A 13,897-nucleotide genomic window follows, 5' to 3' on the forward strand; every position below is an offset into this window, starting at 1 on the left:
TAACTATATATACTAATACAAATATAGAAATTGTACACAAGTTTGTTTAGAAATGGAAATCACCTCAAGAAATCAAATTTGTTGTTTCCTTAGTTTTCATAAATTTTATTACCAAAATTTCATTATTGTTAACTATTGACAGTTTTGTCAATACATTGTAGCCAAACAGTAGGATGTAATTATTTATAAATATTATTTAAATTATATTTATTGCAAATAATAATAAAAATACAGATAGACAACAATGGATATGATATCATCATTACTAACAACGACATTACATTTATTAGTATATTTTAAAAATCTTACCGAAGCTATTTACGACACAAATTTCCATGGATCATTTAAGATTTATTAAGAATAGACAGTATTTAGTATACGCAGGATTCTGGAAATACGTCCAAGGAGTTCTAACTTTTCCAAATGGGGGAAACTTTCAGCTGTCACCATCTTTGTTTTTGATAGCACACAGTTATAGAGTCTTGTCAGTAATACAGCAATATTATAATTTTTCAACTAGTTTTGATTACCACAAATATAAAAATTGAAACTCATCCTCGAGTTTGGTTCAAAAAAACGGTGCAACTATACACTCAGTGCTTACAACAATGGATATTTTAAAGCATGCGTTTCTGGATCCCCTAATGTTTTCTCTAAAGATATATTTCCATCATGAAATAAGTAAGAAAGTAAAGGGGGTCAAGTCTGACCATGTAATACACTTCCTCGAAAAATTATGTTAAAATTCGATTTACTCAGAATGCATTTGTTTCACATAGAGCACTTAAACACCTGGGCGACGACGATATTTGTATTATAACTTATTTCCATATGCAGAGCAAAAACATATCTTTGAAGTTTGAATAAATATATTTGTTTACCATTTTTATACTCTCCACCACCACAAGTGGTGAATGAGGGTATATACATATAAGCTTGTCATTCATCTGATATATATTTAAAGTTTCTCCAAAAAATAGTTTTTTTCCAACAAAATGTTACATTTAGAAAACTGGAAGTTATTGAAGGTTATTCACTAATGAGAATTGTTCAATTAAAACGAACTAATTCATTTAATGTTTGAATGTCACCCGAGGTTGCTGATGAGTTATCGAAAGTTTAAAATATATCGAATATCTCTCAAAAATATTTATTTTTAATTTAATTTTCATCTAAAACTAACTAAGCAATTTTTAAAATATTAAATGTTTGGAAAACTACATTTCATTACCTTTCCACTGATATATAAAACATTATATCTAATTCTTTATTATACTTTAAAATAATGCATGCAATCACACACCTTGGAAAAAAATCTGTATTATGTTATTCAAGTCAAAGACAGCTCACTATGCGCTTCTCATTTTTTCATGTACCACATGTACTTTGGTTTATTGTTATTCGTGATCTTTCGTTGCTTTTAGCATTTGCGAATGTCCATGATAAATATTTTTCGTGACAAAAATTTATTTTGCAAGAAAAAAAATTGATTTTTTTAAAAATTTATTTTTTTACAAAAAAATTGATTTTTTACACAAAAATTTAATTTTTACTAAAAAATCATATTTTTAGTACAAAATCATATTTTCAGTACAAAATCATATTTTTAGTAAAAAATCATTTTTTTTAGTTAAAAATCATTTTTTTTAGTAAAAAATCATTTTTTTTAGTAAAAAATCATTTTTTTTTAGTAAAAAATCATTTTTTTTTAGTAAAAAATCATTTTTTTTAGTAAAAAATCATTTTTTTTTAGTAAAAAATCATTTTTTTTTAGTAAAAAATCATTTTTTTTAGTAAAAAAATCATTTTTTTTAGTAAAAAATCATTTTTTTTAGTAAAAAAATCATTTTTTTTAGTAAAAAATCATTTTTTTTTAGTAAAAAATCATTTTTTTTAGTAAAAAATCATTTTTTTAGTAAAAAATCATTTTTTTAGTAAAAAATCAATTTCTATTTTTAAGTAAAAAATCAATTTTTAAGTAAAAAATCAATTTTTAAGTAAAAAATCTATTTTTAAGTAAAAATTTGTTTTTTAGTAAAAATTTGTTTTTTTAGTAAAAATTTGTTTTTTAGTAAAAAATCAATTTTTAGTAAAAAATCTATTTTTAGTATAAAATCTATTTTTTAGTAAAAAATCTATTTTTGAGGAAAAAATCTATTTTTGAGGAAAAAATCAATTTTTAAGTAAAAAATCTATTTTTAAGTAAAAAAATCGATTTTTAAGTAAAAATCTATTTTTAAGTAAAAAATCTATTTTAGAAGAAAAAATCTATTTTTTTAGTAAAAAATTTATTTTTGGGGAAAAAATCTATTTTTTTAGTAAAAAAAATTTATTTTCGAGGAAAAATTTTTTTTGTCATGAAAAATCTCTATCATGGACTCTGTGAACGCAATAATTTCGAATTTATGAACGCGCACAAAGTCATTCAAATTAGTTGAATGTTTGGTTAATAAAAGTTTACTTAAGCTCACTTTAAACATTCTCAAATGCTAGAAGCAATGACAAAAGTGGAAAAAACAACAATAAACCAAGTACATATGGTACATGAAAAAATGAGAAGCGCATAGTAAGCTGTCTTTAACATAATAGATTTTTTCCAAGGTGTGTGATTTGATTTGCATGCATTATTTTAAAGTATAATAAAGAATTAGATATAATGTTTTATATATCAATGGAAAGGTAATGAAATGTAGTTTTCAAAGCATTTAATATTTTGAAAAGTGCTTAGTTAGTTTTAGATGAAAATTAATAAAATGTAAAATAAATATTTTTGAGAGACGTTGGATATATTTTAAACTTTCGATAACTCATCAGCAAACTCCTCCAGTGACTTTCAAACGTTAAATGAATTAGTTCGTTTTAATTGAGCAATGTTCATTAGTGAATAATAACCTTAAATAACTTCCAGTTTTACAAATGTAACATTTTGTTTGAAAAAAACTATTTTTTTGGAGAAACTTTATATCAGATGAATGACAAACTTATCACTTGTGGAGCTGGAGGGTATAAAAAGGGTAAACAAAACAAACTGAAACTTCAAAAGTTCAAACGTTTATTTATTTCCTTTAAATAAACCGGATACTTTTGATTGCGAATAAAAGCCGCTTCGTAGTTTGAAAATTGTAACAACTCTTTATGTATTTAAAATGTACAACAACAGAATTAAATAGTCACTCAATGTTTTTTTTATACACGTTTATAAATTCTCAGAAATACAGACACTTTATAATGTATACGAATTCACTTGAAAAATACAGCACACTTTAAGGCACTCAGTTGATGTTTATTCAAATAGCGTCTCTGATAAACTGACTCACGACTGCAACCTCTGCCACTATTTATAACACTGCCATCTGCACTCGAATATTCTAGATCTTACTAATACATACGCCATCTGTGGTGTACTTTCTAAAATGTTCTTTAACTGAATATTCGAATTCGAATACAGCGTTGCCAACTTACGATCAAATCAACTGAAAGCTTTCATTTAATAATGCCCACAGATATGTTACAGTTTGCTATTACAGCACTGTTATTTGAAAGCATTATGCTACTTTTAAATCAGCCCTTAAAATCGTTATATTTGAATTCAAGTACAATTTCGTAACAATAGTAAATCGATGTTGAATTTTAACATAATTTTTCTAAGAAGTGTTCTTACTTGTTTCATGATGGAAAGATGTCTCTAGAGAAATCATTATGGGATCCAGAAATGCATGCTTTAAAATATCCATTGTTGTATGCACTGTATGTGTAGTTGCACCGTCTTATTTGAACCATATATCATCGAGTTTCAATTCGTCAATTTGTGGTAATCAAAACTAATTGAAAAATTATAATATTGCTGTATCACTGACAAGTCACAGTAACTGTGCCCTCTCAAAAATAAAGATGATGACAGCTCCCCCATTAGGAAAAGTTAGAACTCCTTGGACGTATTTCCGGAATCCTGTTCATATTAAAGACTGTCTGTTCTTCATAAGTCTTAAATGATCCATTGAAATTTGTGTCTTAAATAACTTCAGTAAGAGTTTTAAAATGTACCAATTAATAAATGTAATGTCGTTGTTAATTATGATGTTATCATTTCGATTTGTGTCTATCTGTATTTTTTTATTATTTGCAATAAATATAATTTAAATAATATTTGTAGATAATTACATCCTTCTGTTTGGGTACAAGGTATAGACAAAACTGTCAATAGTTAACAATAATGAAATTTTGGTAATAAAATTTATGAAAACTAAGGAAACAACAAATTTGATTTATGGAGGTGATTTCCATTTCTAAACAAACTTGTGTACAATTTCATTATTTGTAGTAGTATATATACACAGAGAAAACAGATTCATAACTGCAACCGAATTTGTTGCCAAGCGTCTGATTCGGTTGCCCACAGAGAATTTGTCAATATATATCAACAGAAAATTGGTTGATCAAGAAGAGTTTCGGTTGAAGTAAACAAGCTATTGTTACCCCCTCTAAAATTTTGTAGACACAATTGTAAAATTCGCTCAATACGGTGGAATCATTCGAGTGGCAACAAATTCGGAGGTGGAGGGTATATGTATGTCTGTCTATGTAAAACACTCTCACGTTCAAAATACATAAGAAATTAATGAAATGTATAAGTACCAAAGTATTTATAATTTTGGCAGTTTGGTATTGAAAATCAGAAAAATCGAATTGGTAGAACCAGGGTTATATATCGAAATGTAAGACAACCTCCAAACATTTTGATAATTTGCATATGTTTTTTTGTGGCTTTGGGTAAATTCATTGCAGATAATACCATGAATCACTATTTGTATGATAAAAGAGCAAATTCAGCTGAAAATGGTAAAAATCGGTCCATACTTTCTACTAGCCCCCATAAAAATTACTTTCCGAAATATGGTGCTATGGTATATAAATGACCATAGAATTGCAGTATCCATTTGTTTAACGTTTGTCGTTGCATTTTTTTACAAATTGATTTTTTGTCATTTTTATAATATCTTCTAGAAAAAATCAATTTCACATAATTTTTAAAAAAGCACCTTTTATTCTGCGGCTCCTCATTTTATAAAATGAGGCCCTAAATTTCGTTGTGGCCGTACAAGATCCGTTCTGGACGTCCAGTAGTTTACATGGCAAAAATCCATGAATTAGGCTACGAAATGCTCTCTCTTCCGCCCTAATCACCGGATTTAGACCCGAGTTACTATTTCTTTCTTCCAAACCTGAAGAAATGTCTCAACGAAAAGAGATTTGACTACAACGATGAAATCATCTCACCAAAAATACATATTTTGATGACCTCGATAAATCTTATTTTTTGGAAGGCATAACAAAATTGAAAAAACGCTGGACAAAGTACATAGAGCCTCTAAATTGACTAATAAGAAATTTTTAAATCGATTGAAGATTTGACTGTGTGCTACTGATATTTCCAGATGTTGCATTAAGGAAGAGGAGTACAACCTTCAATTCCTTTGTTAATGTCCCGTACTATCACTCGTGGAAGTTATTTCGTTTTATTGTTGGTCACAATAATCCTTTTTTTAAATTTTTAGTACCAAAATTGTATAAAAATCTATTATATTGATTATGTACATCCTCATAGATATCGACTTCCACAGTAAGATCGGCTCAGATATGAATATGGATCACAAACATATATAATTTTTAGTATACATATTTCCCAGTTTCATACACAGAATGACAATCTTATAAATTCAGATATATATTACAATACTTTCGTAAATTTAGTTCAGTATTGTAAATTTATATTTAAATAAAGGACAAGACAGATCTGCTGGTGATTATTATCAATACAACATCGTGACTAAATCGGAAATTTAAAAAACAGTAATACTCAAGTGGTGGTAAAAATCCCATGTATGATTGTTAAGCCAGACTCCTTTAAGTACATAAAATATTTAAGCATACTATTTAAATATTAACCCCAAATTATTTAGTTCTTAGAGAAAACAGGTTTAAAAGTAAAATAAGAATTTAAAAACAACATTATTTAAACTTTATGAACTAAACAGACAATATATGTAATAGTTATTATTATTTGTAATTATTAGCAATCAATTAAAACTGTTTGTACATAAAAACGGCATATGAGCTCTTCAGCTAAAATCAATAATAAAGTAACTATTAGCGAAAAACAAAGATAAATGTTTATTTTATAAGGCAAAAAAACTTTGAAGTAAGTATATAAGTATAAAACAGACAAAATAATGTAGATTCATGGTTACTTATCTAAAAAGAAATAAAGAAAAGTTAAGGTTATAAAAAAATGTCTAAAAAAAAATGTTAACTAAGGCAACTGACTGGCAAATTAAGGCGCCTGGAAGTACAACAAAAAAATAGAACTCAAACACACAAAAAAGTTTTTTATAGCAAGGCAGTAATGGAAGTAGTAATAAAAACAATATAAACTACAGCAGGGGAAAATGGTGTTGCTTAAATTATAGAAAATAAACGACTTAATTTTCCCCTTCCTAGGACAATAACTTCTTAAAGTGACAGGTATCATTCATATAAAGTGCCATAGAACCAATACAGTGTGTCTAGTTTTGTGTCAGTTTCCTTTCCTCTAGGAAAATATTTATAAGGGATTCCTTGTTTTTGTTTGCATTAGTGTCCAGGTAGACTAGACGTTTGCTGGAGTATCAATCCATGGGTTGCAGGTTCGATTTCCGCTAGGGAATCAGGGTGTTTCTACATTGATCGAAACAATCATGTCTGGCCTCATGTTCAAGGCGTTTTTTGGCCAATATCCTCTTCAAACGAATCAGTTGTAGTCGGTAAAGGTTCCCTGTGATGGTCTGGCCAGATTTCAGGAACTCAGATAGAATGGTCTTACCAAATTCAGAACATTACCTTAGCGACATGTATATTTGGCTTTGGTTTCGATTCGGCTGGTTGGCCGGGCTTCACATGTGACCTCTTAAGTTTCGGGTTAGTTAATGGATCTACTTTTCATAGCACGTGAAAAAACGATTTTCTTTTATAGCTTTCAAGCATCATTTTGGAAATACAAAATCGTCTTTCAAGGTCTCTCGACTTCAATTTGTATGGTACCCAATTTTTGGATGAATCCTACTGCTTGCAAACATATCGAAATTGCTGCTTGAGTAGCACCCAATGATTTTCCAAGCTCTTGTTTGGAGTAATACCTCCAAACTTTTTTGGCTGGCCTGGGTAAACTTTGACTTCCATGTCAAAATCACCACATCTGAACCACTCAAACCGTCTCTTGCATGTTGTAACCGATGAAACACATTCAGCATAAGCTTCTGTGGTCACTCGGTGTTCTTTAGCGTCTCTTTTTTTAAGGAAAGCAGTAAAGCAAAATTACCCGCATATGGCGCTTGGTTGGCACAAAATCTGACATTTTCGAAGCAAAAAAACTTCGTTTTTACGCTATAATGTTAAATAGCTAAGTGAAAATGAATGACCGATTTTTCGTGAATGATTTTTGGAAGTTGGCCTTATATGGGAGTTGTGATCAATTATGAATCGATCGTCATGTTAGGTTTCGTGATTTTTTCATATATGAAATTCCTTTTTGTTAAATTTTATTTCCATTCCATAACGTCTATGAGATTTATGTTCATTAAAGTGATTTGCGGAGTGGTCTTTGTCCAAGTATGGACTGATTGTCTTGATATTAAATCGTTGATTTATTTTTATATTCTATACCGAAATTTTAGAAATGTGACTTTAGTAGGAGGATATTTATATGGGAGCTTGTTGAATTAATGGACCGATTTCAACCAGTTTCATTATGCCGTCCTTGGTCTGCCTATTGACTGTTATCGAAACATCTTCAAATTGATTCTGACTCGATCGGTATACTTTAAGGCGGCTGTTGGAGTTATATTTTTGGAAGTTACAAACATCAGGTCAAACGCTGTATTATTTTAAAATAAAGTAAAGTTTAATTTTGAATAAGATCGAATTCGTTCATTGCTTTCACACAAATGGGGCCATTCTAATGATTAAATAATAACAAATTGGTTACAAACCCTTCTAATTAAAAATCTATACACTATTCTTCTACTATATATGTATCTCCCACTTAAGCTAAATAAATATTTTCTTCTTTAAGATTTTTACTAAAAAATAATCTTAGTGCCCATTTTTCAATGTTGGCAACAAAAGAGCACAACATAAACTATACTCACTGCAACCACGATGTTGCAAGGTATAGTGTAGAACAAATATGCATATTCAAAACAAAACATAATAATTTAGTGTTTGGCTTTATTAAGCATATAAAAAATAATAAAACAACAAGAAAAATTAATAAACAAAACAAGAAGAAACTGAATATTAAATACTTCATAAACAAAACAAAAATAAATAAATAAAAAAAACAGCAGCAATTCAAGCAACCTACGCTCGCTCGCTCGCATGTCATAAAAATACTAAGAACATACTCATACTTGTTGTACAAAACCTTCAGTGAGAGAGATGTAAAAAATAATGGGTACCTCAAAGGCATTCATACTTGTACAATACCGAACAAGGAACTCTATCTATGGTCACAGAAAACACACAAACAAAAAAAAACACGAAACTATAAATAAAAAAAAAATTTGAATTAAGAAAAACAATACGCATATAACACAGGCACCCACTACAACTGCATGCTGCACATTCAAAATGTTGCACAACTACTCAGTTTTTGTGTTGCTGTTTTTGTACTCGTTTTGAACAGACAGTGGCAAGAACCTTAAGGAGAAGATGTAAAAGAAAAACAACAACAGCTACACAATAAAGAGGCTTTTATGCTTTCAATACATACAATCATAATAAACAGCAACAAAAAACAAAATGCTGCAACATCAAGGAACAAGGCGAATTCATACAAGGTGGTGTCAGTTCTACAAAAACAACGATTGGTCTTAACAAATGTCAAAAAACCAAAATGAAAAATTAAACAAATAAGTATTTAAACTTAATATAGTGTAGATAATTGAATTGTGAGGGCTTTACTTATTTATGTAAACAATAAATATTTTGTTAATACGATTGGAATATGTAGATATTTAAATATAAAAACAAGCTTCGACAACTGTTAGAACCAAAAAGCGAAAAAAAAAATGATCAGCTGTTTGACTGACTCCACCTTGTATAAATTCGCCTTGATCAAGGAATATACTAGCGGGCGGCATACATACATACATCCATCTATACATACGTGTACTTTCATACAAGTATCAAGGTACAAAGTACTCAGCCAACATAATAGTTGAATACGTTTTAATATTGCTGCTGTTATTGTTCGTGTTTTGTTTTTATTTTGATTTCTTTTCTTTTTTTTGTTTTTCTTCTTCTTTTAAAAACATAAAATGCATGCAACACATCATCATCATCAACAACATCACCGTCATCGTTGTCGACAACGTCAACATTATCATCTCCAACATCATCGTCATTGCCACATGCACCAACCACGTATAGAATGGTTTCATAAAATGGAAACAGAACAGAACAACAGCAACAACAGACTACATGAAGAAAGGAAACAAACAGTAACAGTCAAGTTTTGTGCAGTATTTTTGAAAGTGAACTCAGAGGCGTTTCATTTACTTCCACAAAGATTTAAGAAATTTGTCTGTATGATGATAAATGAAATTTTAGTTTCAAATATTCTTGGAAATGAAACAATAACCCGAAGCATTAACATTTATTTAGCTACTGGTTGGGCTACTGTGTGAGACACATTAAGTAATGGTCAAGAGTAATTAGATTTCGGCACTTAAATAATAGTAATGGTAGTAAGAATAACTACATCTAAAATGCATGTCTTTCTTTAGGGCCAATGTTTTACTTGTAAGTAAATGCTTTGTATCTGTTATTTGTTGAAATATTTGAATGAGTAGATATTTGCCTCAAAGCATCCGCTCATTGATTTGGGGCTTGCAACAAAACTCTAGGTTGGAGTAAAAGGGCTTCACTGACATTTTATGGTATCGTTGCCACCTAAGTACTTGATACTCTTGGTTCTTATTATAACATTTAGCCTACCCTGAAAACTTTTTATAATTTAATAATATCAATATATTAAAGAAAATTGTTGAAACGAATAAGTGTCCTTGATTACTTTTGAATATTATAATGATGTCTTACATCTCAATTTTAAGGAGTCAGAAATTCATGCGGCCCTAATCTCACCCGCTACTCCTGATGAATCATATTAAATTTGTCATCAAATCTGAAACAGTCCCGATCATGGTTCTTAGCTTACTCTGTGATCTTGTAGAGCGGGGTGTTAAACCAAATACTCCTTCTACAGTTGTTATCACGTCTGAAATCCATATGTTCCGTTATACGTCCAATCATACAACGTCCAGTAATTATTCATATAAGTAGATGGATCGAGTATATATCAAGATTCAAAATAGTCTGGCTCGGTTCCTATGTAAAAAAAAAGAATGAGCATTTCGCTCCTTGCCTCCGACTCTTCTCATAGTTCCTGGGGATTATTACGTAATTAGATCCAAAAAAGTAAATAATTGTGTCCAAAAAAGTAAATCTTGCTCAGTTCCTATGTCAAAAAAATAATGAGAAGTTAGCTGCTTGCCTCAGACTCTTCTTAGAGTTTCTGGGGATTATTAAGTAATTAGATATAAAAAAAAAACAATTATTAACCCATTTCGGTCCGCTGTTCGATTTTTCGAGCAGTAAAAATAAAATTTTTCAAAAAAATGTTTATATGTGAAAAAGGTGGAATTTCGGAAGAATTTTGGTATGAATGCTAAGACTATCTTTTAGCTAATAAAAAACTATATCCCGACGTGACCACCCCCTTCCCCCTCGTTGCTAGGGGCAAATTTCTGCATTAAAATTAATTTAAAAAAATTGTCTAAAAATATACATTTTTTAAATTAATTTTTAAACAGTAAAAAAATAAAATTAAAATAATAAACATGAGGAATTATTGCCAACATATGCAACTGTTTCATAAAACATAAGAACCATGATTTACATGCAAATGCGGGACACCACATATGTATAAACTTAACTGTTCGAAATTTTGAACTGGCTTTTCTGGGAAAACGAAAAATAGGAAATTGCAATCAGGGGGTCATAATTACCCTAAAAAAGGTTTTTTTAAAAAAATAAACAACAAATTAAAAAATAACCCTCCTAGCAACCTTATTTTTTTAATTTTTGTGCTATTAATAAAATAGATGTGGGAAAGTAATAAATTATTTGGCCAATTATTCGTCCAGTCTATATAACAAACCAAGATCAGCAGACGACATATTGTAGGCAGTGGGAATTACTAGTTGATACAAGATTTTTGATTATTTTTAATATCAGTTTCAGTACAGAATCGATGGCCAAAGCATGATCATTTTGGTTTTGTAAAACTCAAGTGGGAATACCCTCCCGACTGAGTTTGTACTGATGTGTGCAATCCCCAAAAAATTTTATTGTCACATCCATCAGAATCACTTTCTGCGGACTAAGCCTAACGGCCAATTATTTCACCAAACCCCACTATAAATGCCCTCCCGAAATAGAATGCTTGATTTACACACAGCCTCAAAAGTGATTTTACACCATAAATTATTTGATTTTTTGAAGATAATGAAAATCCTAAAATCTATCCATCTATCCATCGGTTACAATTTTATAGTTTCGGTTTGTTGGAGATTGGGCAGAATAATAGATTTGGTTCTGAAAAAAAGGATTTAAGTTTGACTATAATGATTTTCATCATATTAAAAAATCAAAACATTCACTGGCGTTTACTCACTTTTGAGGCTGTGTGTATATAGATATCCACACAAATTTGTCCACAAATAAGTTTTATATACAAATAAATCATCCATCGGATCGATTCATAATTGACCAAAGCTTATAATTAAAAATAAATGATCACATATAATGAAATCACGTAACCTAATGCCAAGTCTTTCTAATGTTAGAAAGACAATTTTCTCTAGAAGATAAGATTTATTTCATAGTTTTCGAAAATAGGGAATTTTTTAGATATCCAAAAAAGTACCATTATTTTCCCAATTTCACAACTTTCAATCGAGCTGGTAAAATCATTGACAGCTACCCAAGCAGCAATCTAATCACGTTTGCAAGCAGCAGGATTCATCCCAAAGCAGAGAAATTGGGTACCATACGAATTGAAGCCGAAAGACCTTGAAAGACGATTTTGCATGCCTTAAATGATGCTTGAACGCTATAAAAGAAAATAATTTTTGCACCTAATCATAGCTTGTGATGAAAAATGGATCCATTTTTACGATAACCCGAATCTTAAGAGATCCAATGAGAAGCCCGGCTAAACAGCCGAATCGACACCAAAGCCAAATTATCCAAAGAAGTGGTTGGGACGTTTCGCCTCACCCCGTCATAGTTCAGACCTATGTCCGATTACTATTTGTTTTGATCGATGCAGAACGCTGTCTCTGGGATACGCTTCACTATGAAACAGAGTATACGAAATTGGCTTGATTCGTTCTTGGCCTCAAAAGCTAAGCGGTTCTTTTGACTCGGAATCCATATGTTGCCAGATGGGAATTGGTCATAACTAAAAAAAAATAAATTTATATTTTACAAATGCACTATGTGTCCAAAAGCCAAAATTGCGGCAAAAATTATTTCCAAGGGAACTAGCATCATAAAACTTGTGTAGAGACCCATGTTGCTAAAATAAGTATTTTAAAAAAATTGGCAATAACCCCCTCCCCCACTAATCTGATACCCCCCACAACTTAACAAACATTTTCAAAAAAGACTTCAATCTATATTCTCATAGCACTTTCCTCAAATACCATTTTAAAAAAGTTGCCATTAACCCCCCTCCCTAAGTTTTCTTATAACTTTCCCTCCAACTCACCAACAAGTTTTAAAAAAATCTACAAATAGAATTTCTTCGTTTGTTTGGCGTTTTCTTGGGGCTCCGCTATAAGTAAATTTTGGGTAAGCAATTGTGTATGTCTTTGACATTCGCTATCGTTATAAAACTTGCTAAATTGAGCTCTCATGATTCGGTACAAGTACATAGTTATAAAAAATTTTAGTATGTTTCTAGAAAAAAGAAAATTATTTGCTTTGGTGCAAGTAGTTGCAATAATAACCACATATGTATCAATCCTTGGGTAAATGCAGGCAACATAAATTCTATACTACAGAAGACAAACAACTTTTCACAACTTCACAAAAAACATAAATAAAAAAACACGAAATTTTACACATAATGTAAAAATTCAGTAAAATATTTTAGGTTTTTTTTTAAGTACACACCTCCGGTATTGTAATCCATTTTGGTAAAATCTAAGTTATAACAATTTTTTACAAAAAATTACTTTTTCTTAATGCAATTTTTTACATTTTTCAACTTGAAAAATTTATTTAAAAAATGTAAACTTTCACAGCTGTTTATACCCAGGAAAAATTTTGTGAATTTTTGTAATGACCACTAGTTATTTCATGCATTCTTTTGTAAGGAGTGGTGGTTACCCAGCACATTATTTTATTTACTAGAATAAGTACTTATTTTTATGCAGGCTGGTAATGAACTTTTGCATTTAGCACAGCTATCTAGTGTGTTTGACTGGAAAACGGGAGGTTAGTGGTTCGCCACCTGTCAAAGCCATTAATTTTTTTGTTCATATCATATTCATTTATATGTTGATGTTAAAACTATTGTTAACTTACAATAAAATAACTCGTACATGGAGCAGTGAGTTAGCAGCTTGACTATCAAACACAAGCAAACTGTTCGATTCCCACACAAGGCAATCTTTTTTGTGTTTTTTTTTTTAGCTACATATTCTTGTTGTGAATTTACTACTTATTTCTCAACTGATTGTAAGTACATTTGTAAGCTTGACCCCTGAATTTTTTAAAAATCTCGAACAACGGT

The sequence above is a fragment of the Calliphora vicina genome, chromosome 2 (genome assembly GCF_958450345.1).
Source record: "Calliphora vicina chromosome 2, idCalVici1.1, whole genome shotgun sequence".
NCBI lineage: Eukaryota > Metazoa > Arthropoda > Insecta > Diptera > Calliphoridae > Calliphora > Calliphora vicina.